Below are 20,166 nucleotides of genomic sequence, written 5' to 3' on the forward strand. Positions count from 1 at the left end.
ATATTCTGAATACTAACACAATCTGATATAGAATCTCAGTCAATATCTTTCAAAAATCATAACAATTACAGAAACAGTCTGTTCTTTAATCTGACTTCAATTCTATAATGTCTATTGTAGTAGAAACATCATATCTGAATGATATTCAATTCTGACAACATCATAATGTCAAAACACTATAAAACGTAATGAAACTTACGCCCTTGTGTAGCTCGAGTCGAGAGGAACACGGTACTGCGTTCAGATTCGAATTCTGATACACGGATATTTCAAAATCACAAATCTAAAGGCGTAAGGATTTTCTCTCCCAAAGCTCTCGATTTCCTTTCTGAAATTCCGAAGAAAACGTGTCATGCTTCTATATATGTACTGCATGCATATTCTGAAAAGTGGCTTCATTCTTTACGTTACACGTTAGACCGCGGGTGCGGTCGTGTATTGTACCGCGGGTGCGGTCGTGCAATGCCTATCTTTGCATTTCCCGAAAGCTCAGACCGCGGGTGCGGTCCTTCCAACACCACGGGTGCGGTGATGCTACGGAATTTCTTGCCAACTTACTGTCCATGCACCGCGGGTGCGGTGATGTCTGGCACCGCGGGTGCGGTGCTGTTTCCTCAAAATATTCTAGTTTTGCAACATCGTTTCTCCACTTCTGTTGTTGCTTTCCTTATTCATACTTTATATATATCAGTACAAAGTATCAAACTCAATTCTCGGGCCTTACAGTAAACAAGTCAAAGTGTAATTCTAGCACATAGAGTCTCAATGTTGTCCCGGGTCATAAGGACTAATGGTGTACAACCATAAACTAGGACGTTTCCACTCGATAAGTGAGAACCACTTGGAAAGTCCTTTTATAGAGGGTTGTTCAGTGCACTCTACCAGGAGCACCTATCTGCATGCTCCGACATCACAATGTCCCCTACCAATGAAACATGATACTCACATCGCAGATACTAGTCTCTAATTCTAGCGGCCTATATCCTTCTTAGCGGCGGCTGAATCGACTAGGAACTGTTTAAATATACAGTATTACAAATATGAGTTTCATGATACTCATCATATGAGTATCTCGTATTCTTTCTACTATTTGTATATTCAAGGGCTTTATCTATGCAACTAGCATGGGTATACAGATAAAGAAGTGCCAAAACAATAATTTCAAATATTATTAAAATAAAGATTGCTTATACATAGAGTTTCATTGTGAACACTCGGCCAACACTTGGCTCGACGAGCACCTACTCTAACAATCTCCCACTTGCACTAGAGCCAACTACCCATATGCTTCAAACCCATTGATTCGCGATGCATCTCGAATAATGGTCCAGGTAAAGGCTTAGCTAGTGGATCAGCAACATTATCTGCGGAGCCGACTATGTCAAAAGACACTTCTTCCTATTCCCACAATCTCTCCGAGGATGTGGTAATTTCTCAATACATGTTTGGACTTCTGATGAGACCTTGGCTCCTTTGCTTGAGCTAAAGCTCCCATGTTGTCACACAACACCGGGAGAGGAGCAACTCCATTAGGAATGACGTACAACTCTTAGACGAAATTCCTTATCCAAAGAGCCTCCCTTTCTGCATCTGATGCAGCAATGTATTCGGCCTCTGTGCTGGAATCCGTAATATTGTCTTGCTTGGAACTCTTCCAAGAGACAGCAGCACCATTGAGCATGAATACAAACCCAGAGGTTGACTTCGAGTCATCGATATCGCTTTGGAAGCTAGAGTCGGTATAGCCTTCCAATTTCAGTTCTCCACCCCATAGACCAAGAACAATTTATTGGTCCTTCTCAACTACTTGAGGATGTCTTTCACAGCTTTCCAATGTGGAAGACCAGGGTTCGATTGATATCTACTCACTACACTTAGTGCGAAAGCCACGTCAGGACGTGTAGATATCATCCCATACATGATGCTACCAATCGTAGATGCATAAGGAATGCTTGTCATCGCCGCTATCTCTGCATTAGTCTTGGGAGACAGACTTGGATAGGGACACGCCATGACACATTGGTAGATGTCCTCTCTTGGACTTATCCATCGAGAACCGCTTCACGATGGTATCAATGTATATGGACAGGGTGAGACCAAGCAATCTTTTCCATCTATCTCTATAGATCTTTATTCCCAATACAAAATATGTTTCACCCAAGTCCTGCATCGAGAACTTACTTGCTAACCATATTATAGTTGATTGCAACATTTCTACATCATTCCCAATGAGTAGAATGTCATCAACATACAACACCAGGAATGTCACAACATTCCCACTGACCTTCTTATACATACAGGGTTCCTCAGGATTCTTAGCAAAACCAAACTCTTTGATCGTACTATCGAATCTGAGGTTCCAACTCCTAGATGCCTGTTTTAGACCATAAATAGATCTCTGAAGTTTGCATACCATATGCTCACTTCCGACAGATGTAAACCTTTGAGGTTGAGATATGTAAATCTCTTTCTTAATATCCCCATTAAGAAAGGATGTCTTGACATCCATCTGCCATATCTCATAGTCATACCATGCAGCTATGGCTAGCAAAATCCTTATGGACTTGAACATTGCAACTGGTGAAAAGGTTTCCTCAAAGTCAACTCCTTGTCTTTGAGTATATCCTTTTGCCACCAATCGCGCCTTGAAGGTCAATACCTTCCCATCCGCCCCCATGTTTCCTCTTGTAAATCCATTTATATCCTATGGGAACAATTCCCTCAGGTGGATCCACGAGATTCCACACTTGGTTCGAATTCATGGAATTCATCTCAGATTCCATCGCTTCAAGCCACTTGGATGAATCGGCATCAGATAATGCTTCCTTGAAGGTCCTTGGATCACATCCATGGATAGGCTCATACTGGCCCTTTTCAAGAAGCAGACCATACCTCATAGGTGGTCTCGAGACTCTCTCGGATCTTCTAGGAGCTTTTATCTTCTCTCTTGGCTCTTCGGGTGTGGGTTCTACAATTGTGGGTGTCTCTCGAACCTCTTCGAGTTCTATCATCTCCCCTTTTCTATCCAATAGAAAATTCCTTTTCCAAAAAGGTTGCATTCCTAGAAACAAACACCTTTGTTTCTTGGGGATGATAGAAATAATATCCAACAAAATTCTTTGGATATTCCACAAAGAAACATAAAATGGATCGACTATCCAATTTATCTCCCACTACCTGCTTCACATAAGCAGGGCACCCCCATATTCCAAGACAAGAATATTTGGGTGGCTTACCCATCCATATCTCATATAGTGTCTGCCTTTGAATGGACATTTAGTGGAATATCTTTCAATTTTAAGTTATAGAGATCGTTTTCAAGTTCACCAGTACCAAACAAACATTCATTCATGTAAATGTTGCAAACACCTTTCCAAAATAAACAAGAATATCCATTTTTATCAGCATAGAAATGGAAACAATGTTTTTCACAAAATTAGGTACATACAAAACATCTCATATGGTTAACTTAAAACTATTGTCCAACAATAAGTAAACATCTTTAATAGCCTTGGCAGCAACTCTTGCACCATTGCCCATCCTCTAGAAGGTCACACCTTCCTTAAGCTTTCTGCTTCTTCCCATCACCTGCAACTCATTACAGAGATGTGAGTCACAACCGGTATCTAAAACCCAAGAAGTAGAGTTAATTGAAATGTTTACTTCAATTTAGAACATACCGTTTCCATAACTTTTCTGGGCCAGATATTCCTTGCAATTTCGCCTCCAATGTCCAGGCTTCTTGCAGTTATGACAAACATCACTAGTCTTGTCAGCTCTAACTGGTGTGGCTGCCACAAAGAGATTCGGAGATTGCCTCAACAAGGGCACGTTCTTCTTGGAACGTTGGAAAGAACGCTTCTTTCCCTTCCCATGTGGATCAATCTTCGTACCAGATGAAGAACCCACATAAAGAACCAACTTCTCTTTCTTGATGGTTGATTCAAACGTAACAAGCATATTCACCAACTCCTCAAGGGTCGGCTCCATCTTGTTCATGTTGAAGTTCACCACAAAAGGATCAAATGAGCTAGGCAATGATAACAACAACACGTCGGTGGTCAACTCCGAAGGCAAGATCAGATCCATGCCAACGAGCTTGTCCACGAGCCCAATCAACTTCAGGCCATGCTCATTGACCGAGGCCCCATCTCGCATGCGCAAAGTGATCAGATCCTTGACGGTTGAATGCCTAAGAGGCCGTGTTTGCTCACCAAAGAGCTCCTTGTGATGCGAATGAATGTCAGCAGCACTCTTTGCATCCTCAAAACGCCTATGCAGCTCATCATTCATAGAAGTCTGAATATAACACCTGGCTATCAAGTCACGGTCATACCATTCCTTGTAAGCCTGCAATTCCTCAGGATTGCAGTCAGTCGGAGTCTCAACAAGGGGCGACTCAGTCACTGTATATGCTACCCTTTCTGAATTCAAGACGATTTTCAGGTTTCTTAGCCAAGTGAGGTAATTTGGTCTAGTTAATATGTGTTTGTCAAGTATTACGGATATCGGATTGTGAATCGAAGACATTGTCAATTTGTACTAAAAAGTAAAAACAGATAAATGTTGATGACTATTTTAAAATATTTAGTAAGATATGAAGTTTGGACTTTTACTTCATAAATATTTGCTCTCACTGTTTTGACATCTTTCACTACCCTCTAGTGAAAACGGGAAACTCCTTTCCTCAGTAGGTACGTAAGGTCCAATTAGCGAATTATGATCCCGAATAATATCAGCCAATCACAATTCCTAAAAAGTAGTTTCCAATTGCATCACAATGCAACCCTCTACGTAAACTTTTATCTCACGTTTGATTAGGACCCAATAATATGACGTCGTTCATCTTTACGTGTCAAGCCTAACCCATCGATATTGAACCTTAATGGATGGTCGCCATGAGTTCCCTCAATAATATGAGCCGAAATCATGGGAGTTCCACGTAGTTCACATCACCATGTCAATGGATGTCACAGCTTTCCGGCACCCAGGGCCCCCCCAATAATATGAGCCGAGCTCCGAGTACGGGTAGCGTTCATCATGCACCCATTGTCGATGGAAGACATGGAAATTATAAACAAATTTATAATTCCCCTTTTCGGGCTTGATATTAATTTTGAATTTTATTCAAAATGAGGGTTTTTAATTTTGAAAGGTCTCTTCATTAATTTTATTTTAAAAGCTCGCCATGTTTGATCGTATGTTTGCCGGATTCATGCAACTTTGTTATTATCATAATAATAACGCACATACTCATTATTTATAACATATCATGCATATATTATAAACAGTAAACAAAACAAGGATGATCAATCGCCCCCAATACTAATGGATCGTGTGAGCTAAACACGGGCCTAGGTCCAATCCTAGGGAAATGAACGGGAGGCAAATGCAACTATTACATAAGCTTCCAATATTTACATGTCTTCGATCTTCATAATCATCATGGACACCATCCTACAATCTTGATCATCCACTATACTATATTTACAAATAAATATCCATGGCAAATAGGGATACATCTCATGTGGGTGGGAACGGGCCATAAACCAAGCCCACTTTATAAATTGATAATTATTACAATCATTCAACACAAATTATCCTAGCATACACCTAGCAAATTGGGCTTGGGCTTTTGATCATCTTTCATGCATAATATCACATATCATACACCATCAATTAATTATCACAATAATTAATTGATCCAATATTATATATCTTGATCCAATCACTAATCGCCACGATTATAAACTAAATTAACAAAGTATACAAACAACTTTGTCTACTTTCCAATTAATTTATTTATCACCGAATTTCTTATAAATCACAATTTACTATAAATAATTCAAGTCCAACTTCAATTATTTATTTTATGAGAAAAATTTGCAACTTTTGTAATTTTAAACTTAAAGGCCCAAAAACTTATTTTTCACCAAAAACATTTTGACCCATTTAAAATTCACACATATGTTAGTCATCCAATGGCCTAACAACTCAAGGCCATGACACTTTGATATTCCAAATCAATTTTGGAAACCCTAGTCGTCATCGTCGTCGCCGGATTCCGGCAGCCCGAGGGGCTGCCCTTGCTGCCCGAAATGGGCAGCCCTACGGGCAGCCCGAGCTGCCCGAAATGGGCAGCATGTTGCTGCCCGAAACATGCCCCAAAAACCTTGATTTTTTTGTTGCGAAATTTCATCTCAAGAGGTTAGAAATCGATCTCAATATAATATCTTGTAAATGCTACACAAAATCGTAACCATAGCTCGGATACCACTTGAAAGGGGATCGGTTACGGTGACCGGAAGCGCAACGGAAGTTTAAAAATCGATATTTTTTAAAGGAAATTTTCGGCCACCCCTCTTATGTGTAGCAAATACAAAAACAAACACATGTCATACATAGTGTGTTAAGAAATGTACCTATCAATCACAAGGATTGATGTATGGCTCCAACAAAGGTGTAAACACCTTAGCTCTTCAATGGTAGAAACTATCTTTAAGCTTCCTTTGAGCACTCCTTGCTCAACTATTAAGCCCACCACCAACTAGGTAGATCCCCTCATATTTTGCACTAGAAAAATATGAGGATTTTTCAAGGAGAAGTGCAAGATTTCCTCAACCAAAATTGAAGAAAAATGGAGAGAAAACTTAGTGGAATTTCGGCCATGGTGCATAGAATGAAGGGGAAGGAGGCTTGGACTTGCAAAAAGCTACCAACAAAAGTTGCATGCCATGCCTTGAAAATAGAAAAAGTTGTCTCCCAACCCTTCACCTCCCATGCATGCATATATTATATGGTTTTTAACTAATTTAAAACCATGGACTTAATTTAATTATCTCAAACATTTTTGAGACTAATTAAACATTACTTGAATTTACCCAAGTCCCACTAGTTAAATAATTAATTTAAATTGAGCTCTACAAGACTCAATATGATTTAATTAATTCAACACTTGAATTAATTTAATTATTTGGACTCTACTAGGTCCACTAGTGTTTAATTAATTCAACACTATAATTAATTTAATTTAGTCCATAATAACGTTTATGAAAATCACAATTTTCAAATACATTATTCACTTGGCCAACTTTTAATTTAGGAACACTTCCATAAATTAAAATTTACATTTCTCTCATAGAAGTCATACTTCTATTTTTCTTTACGCTTATAAACTCATTTATAAGCCGTTCAACACATTGAACTATTTTCTCCTTTATAGAAATCATACTTCTAATTTTTCTTTACGCTTATAAACTCCTTTATAAGCCGTTTAGCACATTGAACTATTTTTACTTCTCAACGAGATCTAGAAAGCTAGTACTTGTATTGCCCTCAATGGTTCATTGATACAACTAGCCGTGGGTTCACATCTCCATGTGATTCGGACTAAATATGTCCTTATATGAGCATACCCCAATTGCTCCATTTTTACTTATCAACTCCTTGATAACAAGAATGTCAGAACTCAAGTCTGATAGTGCCCAACCAACCATGTTAAACGCCTAGCAGCATCGCTTACATGATTCCCTAGGTATCAATTGATAGTGCCTGCAAGAACCATTCAATTATGGTTAGTGTATAGTACGGTCCCTTCAACTCATATATCCCGACCGATTCGACAACCATTGGTATATCGAGAGTTGTCAGTGAATCGATACTATGTGTCATGTCGTAGTTGCATCGATGGTGTAATCTATGAAACCCCTTTCATAATTACCACCATACTCTGATCAGAGATTTCAACCTACATACACATGCTAACCCATAGGATATCCATACCCAAAGGTAAGCGGTGAATCCCCGACTACAATGCATCGACTCCTATATGTTTCGACAAAACACCCAACCTTGCCACCTGATGACCCCATGAGAGTCGGTAAACAAGTCAAAGTGTAATTCTAGCACATAGAGTCTCAATGTTGTCCCGGGTCATAAGGACTAATGGTGTACAACCATAAACTAGGACGTTTCCACTCGATAAGTGAGAACCACTTGGAAAGTCCTTTTATGGAGGGTTGTTCAGTGCACTCTACCAGGAGCACCTATCTGCATGCTCCGACATCACAATGTCCCCTACCAATGAAACATGGTACTCACATCGCAGATACTAGTCTCTAACTCTAGCGGCCTATATCCTTCTTAGCGGCGGCTGAATCGACTAGGAACTGTTTAGAATATACAGTATTCCAAATATGAGTTTCATGATACTCATCATATGAGCATCTCATATTCTTTCTACTATTTGTATATTCAAGGGCTTTATCTATGCAACTAGCATGGGTATACAAATAAAGAAGTGCCAAAACAATTATTTCAAATATTATTAAAATAAAGATTGCTTATACATAGAGTTTCATTGTGAACACTCGGCCAACACTTGGCTCGACGGGCACCTACTCTAACAACTAAGACATACCAAAAATATATAAAATATTTTTTACCCCATTTTAAATTAAAACAACCAACTATATTTGAAAATTAAAGGAAATAGTTCAAACATAAAATCATCCAACATTTTACCAAACCTAAAAGCAATATTTAAAAAATAAAGCCAATACTATCAACCTCTCAAAAACCATAAATAAAAGTCGTAAAAATCTTTAATCATAAACGAAAACATAAGTGCGGAACATAAGCGCTGGTCCTCGGGTTATGTGCACTTTAGTCCAGTCAGGTCACCTCCACTACTATCAACATCAAACTCACCTGCATCGATCACACCTAGTGAGTCTAAAGACTCAACACTCCATAATCTTGATAGCAGCATAATATGTATATAGATCACATGCAACAGTGAAAATACTTGTACTTAAAATAGCATTTTCATAATCATGTATAAACTTAAACATATTCAGATAATCATAAACGTATCCATATCATCGTCAACATATTCATATCCATCCTAAACATAGACATATTCATTTTCCTTTCGTTGATTTCAGATCGTTGATTGTCACTTTCGTATTCGTATTTGGGGTGATGGATCCATCTACATGTAACCACAGTACTGGGCGGCGAAGACATCTGGGACACTCTCACCCGTCAACTAAGCTTTGCCTTTATTTCAACTATGCTTTGGCCTTACGTATTAACATATCATCGTATTCGTATTATTCACAATTCCTTCACATCCTTCAGCATTTCGTATTTCCATCAATTGATAAAATAATGCATATTAATATCATTTTTCTTTTAAACCAAGCATGCAACATATCTTTTAAATGTCCATATTAAATCATAAACATCCATTAACATTTAAATAAATATTTTTACATATAAAACAACAATCAGAGCACTGCCATGACGTATACTAATTTCTAGGTGTAAAATGACCGTTTTATTCCTAGAAGCATAATTTTTCGTATTTATCCTTAGACCTCGAAACGACTTCCCAAATCATTCCAAACTTAACATATAAACTTAAAACACTCCCGTAAATATTCCTTAGGCTTAAAATTTATCTTTTCGATAGATTCCTCGATTCGTTTTTAAACTTAGACGTACGACTCGGTTTTAACTCGTATTGACTCGTAAATTTCCCAACCTTTACCAAATTTACACCAAAGCTTAATAACACCTAGATAAACCATATTCAACCAAAATCAAGCCAAAAAAGACCCATAAACAACCTAAAACAGCCTCTGAAAAATTCGGTTTCAACTTGGCAAAAACCCTAGCCTCTCCAACCATGAACCCATTCCGCCCTAGCCTCTAACCAACCAAACGAGACCCTAGCTGTGGGAACCTAGCCTCTAACTCAATTCTTTTGGGATTTATTAGATCTTTTCTAAAAATTGCGGGTCAAAATTTTTTTTCTTTTTAACATTTATTCAAATGTATATAAATCATTCATAAGCAACACTTTATTTCATTCAAACATAAATAGATACAAGTCTTGTTCTATTTTCATCATACAAACTAGTGTTCACTACCAACTACAATTTACATAGAGTACATGTCTAGTAAGAACCACTAGTAATCCTCCATGCCCGTGATCACCACTCTATTAATCTCTCATCCTCGTCGAGACCCAGATTGTAATGCCCGGGAATTAATTACTATAATCAGACGTTGATTAATTGATATGATTGGGGTTATACCAACTTGAATGACGAGGCCGAGCGGTAGTTATTGACCGCCCGAGCGCCAAAGGGATGAGAATATAAGGCTTGGGCAGAAAGTCTGGCGCCCGAGCGGTAGTTTTTGACCGCTCGAGCGCCAGTGTGTAGCAGGATTAATTTCGGACAGAATGCTCGGCGCCCGAGCGGTAGATTATGACCGCTCGGGCGCCACATAAGAATTGTGGAACGTGCCACGTTTCTTTAGACATGCAACATGGAGTATATATATATGTATATCATTCATTTCCTTCAGAAAGTAAACAAAGGAAAAGAACGAGAAAAGCTTCAGGAAGTTAGCAGAAAATCCTTACGCCTTTTCTGAGAAATCCGCCCGTCAGATTTTGAATCCGACTTCAGTACTGTGTTTCTATCAACACAGGCTACAACTGGACGTAAGTTTTGTTACGTTTAGACAAGATTTGAATTTATGATATTTTCAGAATTGGATATGATTCAGATATGGCGTTTCTGCTACCGTAGACATTGTAGAATTTAAGTCAGATTAAAGAACAGACCGTTTCTGTAATTGTTATGATTTTTGAAAGATATTGACTGAGATTCTATATCAGAATTGTGTTAATATTCAGAGTATGAATTATGTTGACACAGATTATGAGTTCCAGTATTATATTTGTGATGTTCAGATTGACGGGGTTATTCAGATTGTATTATTATGCCGTCGAAACATCAGTAGATTAATATTGAGCAGATTTAGTATTGATTGAGATTGATCAAATTATGTACTGAGTTGAGTATTGATCAGAACAGATTGTAAATTGAGTTATTCATTGACACAGCGTATTCGATATTGTCATTTCAGATTTTATATGAACAGAGTTGAATACCAGACTTCGTCTTCGTCAGACAGGGACGACAAAGGTGTAATGCCCAAGATTTTATAACACGTTAGTTTGAGATTATCGATGTTGAGTAGATATGAATGCAACCAGATCATTTTGAGATTTAAAATATAAATATGTAAACTGTTGGGCGAAAGTGACTCGCCCGGGCGGACATTTTTGACCGCCCGAGCGAGAGTGCCTCGGAGAAGAGGGCCGGGAGTCACTCGCCCGGGCGGATGTTTTTGACCGCCCGAGCGAGGCTGCTGGAATGGGCGAGGGTCGAGAATTACTCGCCCGGGCGGCAACTTTTGACCGCCCGAGCGAGAGCCGTGTACACCCAAGGATGAGCCATGTGTTCTTAGACATGCAAAGTATATATAATGTGTCTTCAATTCATTCCTTTTCACTCCAGCACTTGACCGATAGCTCCAGAGCAATACAAGTTCCTTCATGCTTTTAAATGGTGGTTGTGCAAGATTTTATCAACCGATTTTTAAACCGAGCTTAGATTTGTAATCCTTGTGCTACTAGCTTCAAAGTAATGTAAGTTTCATTTAATTCCAGCATGTTTTGATATTTATGTGTTGGGTAAATGATGAATTGAACTATATATTATGTTCTTGAGATAATAGATATTGTAGAATCGCAAACGGATCAAAGAACAGATGTCATATGCTATAGTTTCGATTTCCAGCTTGTTTATTGAGTTGAGATGGGATATTTCAGTGTGAGACTTTGTATTTTGAGGAGATTAGGAATTGTTGATATTGAGTTTAGTGTTGTTGAATTATCGGTATTGAATAAATACGTCGTTATGCCGTCAATTTATACCGAGACCGATAATTGAATTGTACAAGATTTGTTGAGTGGTACATTGATAGAATATATCTACACATTGTCATTTCAGACTAAACTTGACAGAGTTGACATACTGATCTCGAGACTTTGACACCGACTGTTCAACAAGAGAGGTATAAGCTATGTTTGTTTGGGAAGCCATAACTCAAATAAGATATTATTTGAGTTCCCAAACCAAAACCACATACTATAATTATTGTATAAATGGTATCATGTTATGAATTGTTTATAGAATTATATTCAAATCTTTTAACATGATTATGCTTTGATTTTAGCATTGCATTTACATATACATGATCATTGTGATATTCAGATATGAATATAAGCATGCTTTGTTTACAGATTGATATTCATTGCATTTAAGATAGGAGAGTCGTTGACAGTCATTGTTAACTATCTAGATGTTCGGTGTATCTCAGCTTAGGAGTAGCCATTACTCTTATTGCAGCCGTTGATACAGTTCTGACCGAAATCTAGGAATAAGACGTACAGTCACCCCGATTGGGAGGGTAGGTGACAGCCATTGACGTCTTATTCACACCGGGATCCCTAGAGTTCTAGTCGAGTCCAGACATGGGTTGATTCGCATTGCATTGCATGTTTATATGATTGTCATTCATGATAGCATGTTTCATGTTTAGATTGATTATATGCATGTATACATGTTTATACTGGGATTTGTTCTCACCGGAGTTTCCGGCTGTTGTTATGTCTGTATGTATGCATAACAACAGGTGGGGCAGGATCTGGGTCACGCAGAGGATGAGAGATGGACATAGCGTGGTGATCTCGGGCTTAGCAGAAGAACTAGTAGTTGTACTTTTGACATGTACTGTATTTACTTACTAGTTGTTAATAATGGTTGGAACAAGACATGTTGTACCTTATGTTTGTAATTTAAATAAAGAATGTACGCTTGTTTATATACATTAGATTTAATGTTGTAAAACGAAAAATTTGACCCACTTTTTATAATAACGATCCATTTAATCCCAAAGAAAAGAGTTAGAGCCCGGGTCCCCACAACAGGTGGTATCAGAGCCGTAGGTTCTGTAGACTAAGATAGGATAGAATGAGCGGGGTAGATCGAGTCTTCTTCCTTGCTCTATGATGTGCTAGCATGTTTATTGCTTTCCTTATTACATGTTGTTTGTTATTTGATTGATTACAGCATGTATTGGTTAAGGCTGAATCAGAACCGATTCTAGATCAGAGGTAACTGACTAGAGGAGGGCTGAGACAGTTGTATATCTTGTATTCTAATCAGTTGGATTATTAGATACATGCCTCCTAGAAGAGCAGTTGTGCCAGTACGACCACCAGCACCAGAACAGGGTAGCACATCCGGGGATACGATGGATGTCACTGCTACGCTCATGGAGACTCTATTAAAGCGATTCCAGTCATTCCGACCACCGACCCTCAAGGGTACAAAAAATGCAATCGAATGTGAAAGGTGGTTGGAGGATATCGAAATGTTATTCGAGTCTCTGGAATATAGTGACGAGAAGCGAGGGAAACTCATTGGCCATCAACTGCAAGACGTGGCTAAGTATTGGTGGGTGAATATAAGGAGAGCACTAGAACAGCGTGGCACCGAGGTTACATGGAAAGCATTCAAGACGGAGTTTTATCAGCGATTCTTTCATGTGTCCTACCGTAAAGATAAAGCGCTGAATTTGCCAACCTGAGACAAGGGCAATTGAACATTGAAGAGTACGTTGCTAAATTTTCTTCCTTGCTTCGCTTTGCACCTCACGTTTCAGGTAGTGATGAGGCCGTGGCAGATCAGTTTATAAACGGCTTAAATCCTGATGTCTTTACATTGGTTAATACTGGGAGACCCAATAATTTCGCTGAAGCATTGAACCGTGCCAAAGGAGCAGAAGCAAGGTTGCTGAGACAACGGAGTGTTCCATATGTGGCTCCGAGTCCGAGACCGCCACTACCTCCAGCACAACATCCTCCTCGATTCGAAAGTGGTGGTAGCAGTAGTGGACGCAAAGATCAGTTGAAAGTGAAGGGCAAACAGTTTAAGAGGGCAGGGAGCAGTTCTTCGAGCTCCAGCGGGTCAAGACAGAGAGGTTTTGGCCAGAGTCTAGAGGTGGCAAGTGGATATTGCAGTACTTGTGGAGGTAAGCATGCCAAAGAACAGTGTCAAGGTGTAGTGGGCAGGTGTAACATATGCAAGCAACCGGGGCATTATGCTAAGGTCTGTCCTCAGAGAAGTGGAGCATCAAGATTTCAGGCTGCAGGGTCGTCTGCCTCAGTGACTCAGCCGGAGAGGCAAGCTTCATCTGTTCACTCATTTCAGCCACCAGCTACTCAGACCCAGCCTCGAGCCAGAGGTGGCCAGACAGGGAGTCAGCCTCAGAGACAACAGGCTCAGGTGTTTGCATTGACAGAAGAGCAAGCACAAGATGCCCCAGATGATGTTATTGCAGGTAACTGTTCTCTTTGCGGTTATCCTGCTTATATATTGATAGATACGGGCGCATCACATACATTCATATCAGAACGATTTGCATTATTACATCCTCTGCCTGTTGAATCTTTGTTAGATGTCGTGTCTATTACTTCTCCGTTGGGAAGTGGTTTGATAGCTGTGACCAGGGTTAGACATTGCATCTTACGGTTTGAGGGTCATGAAATTGATCTAGATTGCATAGTACTCGGGTTAGATGATTTTGATTGTATTGTTGGAATTGACATGTTAACAAAGTACAGAGCCACCGTGGATTGTTTCCACAAGATTGTCAGATTCAGACCAGGAATGACAGACGAGTGGAAATTCTACGGAAAGGGTTCCAGATCTCGGATTCCCTTGATTTCGGCTTTGTCTATGAATAAGCTGTTACAGAAAGGAGCAGATGGGTTCCTTGTGTATGCTGTAGATGTACAAAAATCTAGCCCGACATTGGCAGATTTGCCAGTAGTACGGGAATTTGCCGATGTGTTTTCAGAGGAGATTCCAGGGTTACCTCCGGTGCGAGAGGTAGATTTTAGTATTGATTTGATTCCAGGTACCACTCCTATTTCGAGAGCTCCGTATAGGATGGCACCGATAGAGTTGAAAGAACTAAAGGCACAGTTGGAAGATCTTCTAGCCAAGGGATATATCAGACCTAGTGTATCTCCTTGGGGCGCTCCGGTGCTATTTGTGCGAAAGAAAGATGGATCGATGCGGTTGTGTATCGATTACAGGCAACTGAATAAAGCAACGATAAAGAATAAGTATCCTTTGCCTAGAATTGATGATTTATTTGATCAGTTGCAGGGATCCTCTGTTTATTGTAAGATTGATTTACGTTCCGGATATCATCAGCTCCGAGTTCGAGATGTAGATATACCGAAGACAACATTTCGAACCAGGTATGGGCATTACGAATTTATTGTCATGCCTTTTGGTTTAACAAATGCTCCGGCGGTATTTATGGGATTAATGAATCAAATCTTTCAGAGGTATTTGGATGATTTTGTTATTGTCTTTATCGACGACATTCTGGTGTATTCTAAGAACATGAATGAGCATGCAGGACATCTCAGAATTGTGTTGCAGACACTGAGAAATGGGAGATTGTATGCCAAATTGTCAAAATGTGAATTTTGGTTGAATCGAGTTGTCTTTTTGGGACATATCATATCTGGAAATGGTATTTCTGTAGATCCGAGTAAAGTGGAAGCTGTGATCAGTTGGCCGAGACCGACTTCTGTACCAGAAATACGCAGTTTCATGGGTCTAGCAGGATACTATAGACGATTCATCCAAGACTTCTCCCGTATTGCCAAGCCAATCACACAATTGACACAGAAGAATGCGCCATTCTTATGGTCTGAGGAGTGTGAGTCTAGCTTTCTAGAACTGAAGAAGAGGCTGACCAGTGCACCTGTATTGATAATTCCTTCAGGTACGGGTGATTTCGTTGTATATTGTGATGCCTCTCACAGAGGTTTGGGATGTATTCTTATGCAGCGAGGTCATGTGGTCGCATATGCCTCAAGACAGTTGAAGACTCACGAGACTCGATACCCCATTCATGATCTTGAATTGGCGGATATCGTATTTGCACTCAAGATCTGGCGTCATTATCTTTATGGCGAGAAATTTGAGATCTATTCAAACCATAAAAGTCTAAAATACTTGTTTTCTCAGTCGGAGTTGAACATGAGACAGCGTAGATGGCTTGATCTGTTAAAAGATTTTGATTGTGAGATCAAATATTATCCAGGAAAGTCGAATGCAGCGGCAGATGCTTTGAGTCGAAAGGTTTGTTCCCTATCCTTATCGACGATAGGTGTTACAAAACTCGTTGAAAATTGCTGTTTCTCTGGATTAGAATTTGATACAGATAAGAAGCCACTACGACTCGCTACTATTCAAGCTGAGCCAGACCTGATCCGGAGGATCAAAGAAGCTCAACGAACCGATCAGAATGTGCAAAGATCGATCTAGATGGTCAGAGCAGGACATTTATCAGAATATCAGGTGCGTGAGCATATTTTGTACGTCAATAACCGTCTTGTTGTGCCAGATGTTTCAGATTTGAAGCATCAGATTATGTCCGAAGCACACTGTAGTCGGTTCAGCATCCATCCTGGTGGCAGGAAGATGTACAATGATTTGAAAACCCAGTTCTGGTGGAAGCAGATGAAGTCAGACATCGCAGAGTATGTGTCTAAATGCTTGAACTGCCAACAGGTGAAGGCCGAGAGGAAGAAGCCCGGAGGGTTACTTCAGAGTTTGTCTATTCCTAAATGGAAATGGGACCATATTTCCATGGATTTTGTGACGAAGTTACCCCGATCTTCCCGAGGCTGTGATGCGATTTGGGTCGTTATCGACAGACTAACCAAATCAGCTTGTTTCATTCCGTACAGAATGATGTATCGACATGATCAGATGGCGGAGATATATGTTCGAGAGGTAATCAGATTGCATGGAGTGCCGAAGTCTATCGTATCAGATCGTGATCCACGATTTACTTCACACTTCTGGCACAGTTTACAGCAGGCCTTAGGTACGACAGTACACCTGAGTACTGCTTATCATCCTCAGACAGACGGACAGTCAGAGCGGACTATCCAGACATTAGTGGATATGTTGAGAGCCGTAGTACTAGATTTTGGTACTCGTTGGCAAGATTCCCTACCTCTTTGTGAATTCTCTTATAATAACAGCTATCAGACGAGCATTGAGATGGCACCGTTTGAAGTCTTATATGGCAAGAAGTGCAGATCTCCGCTATACTGGGATGATATTTCAGAAGTGCCAGAACTTGGGCCAGACATGATTCGTGACATGACTGAGAAGATGAAAGTTATTCAGAAAAGAATGAAGACAGCACAGGATAGGCAAGCCAAATACGCCAATATCAGACGTAGACCGTTGGTATTTGAACAAGGAGATAGAGTGTTCTTGAAAATTTCCCCCTTCAGAGGCGTTGTCAGATTTGGCAAGCGTGGAAAGTTGTCTCCTAGATACGTCGGTCCTTACGAGATTCTAGAGAAGATTGGCGATCGAGCATATCGACAGGCTCTTCCTCCTTCTCTATCTGGGATACATGACGTCTTTCATGTATCAATGTTGCGTAAATACATGCCTGATGTTTCTCATATCAGTCGTCCTGACGAAGCTGAGCTTGATCAAACCTTGAGCTACGTTGAACAACCGATACAGATTCTTGATCAGAAAGATAAGCAACTCAGAACGAAGACTATTCCACTTGTGAAAGTTCAGTGGAGTCGTCATGGCATCGAGGAAGCGACTTGGGAAACAGAGGCAGACATGAGACAGAAACAACCCGAGTTATTTATATGATGTGAGTATTTATTCGGTTTTAGATGGTAATGCTGTTTTAAATACTCTAATTGATTTATATCAAGTTCGAGGACGAACTTATGTCTTAGAGGGGGAGAAATGTAATGCCCAAGATTTTATAACACGTTAGTTTGAGATTATCGATGTTGAGTAGATATGAATGCAACCAGATCATTTTGAGATTTAAAATTTAAATATGTAAACTGTTGGGCGAAAGTGACTCGCTCGGGCGGACATTTTTGACCGCCCGAGCGAGAGTGCCTCGGAGAATAGGGCCGGGAGTCACTCGCCCAGGCGGATGTTTTTGACCGCCCGAGCGAGGCTGCTGGAATGGGCGAGGGTCGAGAATTACTCGCCCGGGCGGCAACTTTTGACCGCCCGAGCGAGAGCCGTGTACACCCAAGGATGATCCATGTGTTCTTAGACATGCAAAGTATATATAATGTGTCTTCAATTCATTCCTTTTCACTCCAGCACTTGACCGATAGCTCCAGAGCAATACAAGTTCCTTCATGCTTTTAAATGGTGGTTGTGCAAGATTTTATCAACCGATTTTTAAACCGAGCTTAGATTTGTAATCCTTGTGCTACTAGCTTCAAAATAATGTAAGTTTCATTTAATTCCAGCATGTTTTGATATTTATGTGTTGGGTAAATGATGAATTGAACTATATATTATGTTCTTGAGATAATAGATATTGTAGAATCGCAAACGGATCAAAGAACAGATGTCATATGCTATAGTTTCGATTTCCAGCATGTTTATTGAGTTGAGATGGGATATTTCAGTGTGAGACTTTGTATTTTGAGGAGATTAGGAATTGTTGATATTGAGTTTAGTGTTGTTGAATTATCGGTATTGAAGAAATACGTCGTTATGCCGTCAATTTATACCGAGACCGATAATTGAATTGTACAAGATTTGTTGAGTGGTACATTGATAGAATATATCTACACATTGTCATTTCAGACTAAACTTGACAGAGTTGACATACTGATCTCGAGACTTTGACACCGACTGTTCAACAAGAAAGGTATAAGCTATGTTTGTTTGGGAAGCCATAACTCAAATAAGATATTATTTGAGTTCCCAAACCAAAACCACATACTAGAATTATTGTATATATGGTATCATGTTATGAATTGTTTATAGAATTATATTCAAATCTTGTAACATAATTATGCTTTGATTTTAGCATTGCATTTACATATACATGATCATTGTGATATTCAGATATGAATATAAGCATGCTTTGTTTACAGATTGATATTCATTGTATTTAAGATAGGAGAGTCGTTGACAGTCATTGTTAACTATCTAGATGTTCGGTGTATCTCAGCTTAGGAGTAGCCATTACTCTTATTGCAGCCGTTGATACAGTTCTGACCGAAATCTAGGAATAAGACGTACAGTCACCCTGATTGGGAGGGTAGGTGACAGCCATTGACGTCTTATTCACACCTGGATCCCTAGAGTTCTAGTCGAGTCGAGTCCAGACATGGGTTGATTCGCATTGCATTGCATGTTTACATGATTGTCATTCACGATAGCATGTTTCATGTTTAGATTGATTATATGCATGTATACATGTTTATACTGGGATTTGTTCTCACCGGAGTTTCCGGCTGTTGTTAATTTTGTATGTGTGCATAACAACAGGTGGGGCAGGATCTGGGTCACGCAGAGGATGAGAGATGGACATAGCGTGGTGATCTCGGGCTTAGCAGAAGAACTAGTAGTTGTACTTTTGACATGTACTGTATTTACTTACTAGTTGTTAATAATGGTTGGAACAAGACATGTTGTACCTTATGTTTGTAATTTAAATAAAGAATGTACGCTTGTTTATATACATTAGATTTAATGTTGTAAAACGAAAAATTTGACCCACTTTTTATAATAACGATCTATTTAGTCCCAAAGAAAAGAGTTAGAGCCCGGGTCCCCACAACAGGTATAATTCATGTGATATTCGGGAAGCATAACTCAAATTAGATTAATTTGAGTTTCCCAATAAAATCACATACTAGATTATTGTTTATATTGTTACCTGATTATGCTTTGATTATAGAATTGTATTCAAGCATGTAAGATAATTGTGATATTCAGTTATGATTATGATTATGCTTTGTTTACAGATTGTTATTCATTGCATTTAAGATAGGAAAGTCTTGACAGCCATTGTCAGACTTCTAGACGTTCGGTGTATCTCAACTTAGGAGTAGCCATTACTCCTATTGCCAGCCGTCGATACAGCTCGGACCGAAGTCTAGGAATAAGACGTACAGTCGCCCCGAGTGGTTGGGTAGGTGACAGCCAGTGACGTCTTATTCACCCTGGGATCCCTAGAGTTATAGTTGAGTCAAGTCTAGACATGATTTGATTAGAACAGCATGCGTTTATGGATTGGTTTCATAGACTATGGAACCTATTGTTATTGCTTTCAGTCAGGACAGCATGTTTCAAGATTTAGATTGTTTATATACATGTTTATCTGATTTGAGTTGCATGTTTAGTTAGACTA

The sequence above is a fragment of the Primulina eburnea genome, chromosome 15 (assembly GCF_022965805.1).
Source record: "Primulina eburnea isolate SZY01 chromosome 15, ASM2296580v1, whole genome shotgun sequence".
NCBI lineage: Eukaryota > Viridiplantae > Streptophyta > Magnoliopsida > Lamiales > Gesneriaceae > Primulina > Primulina eburnea.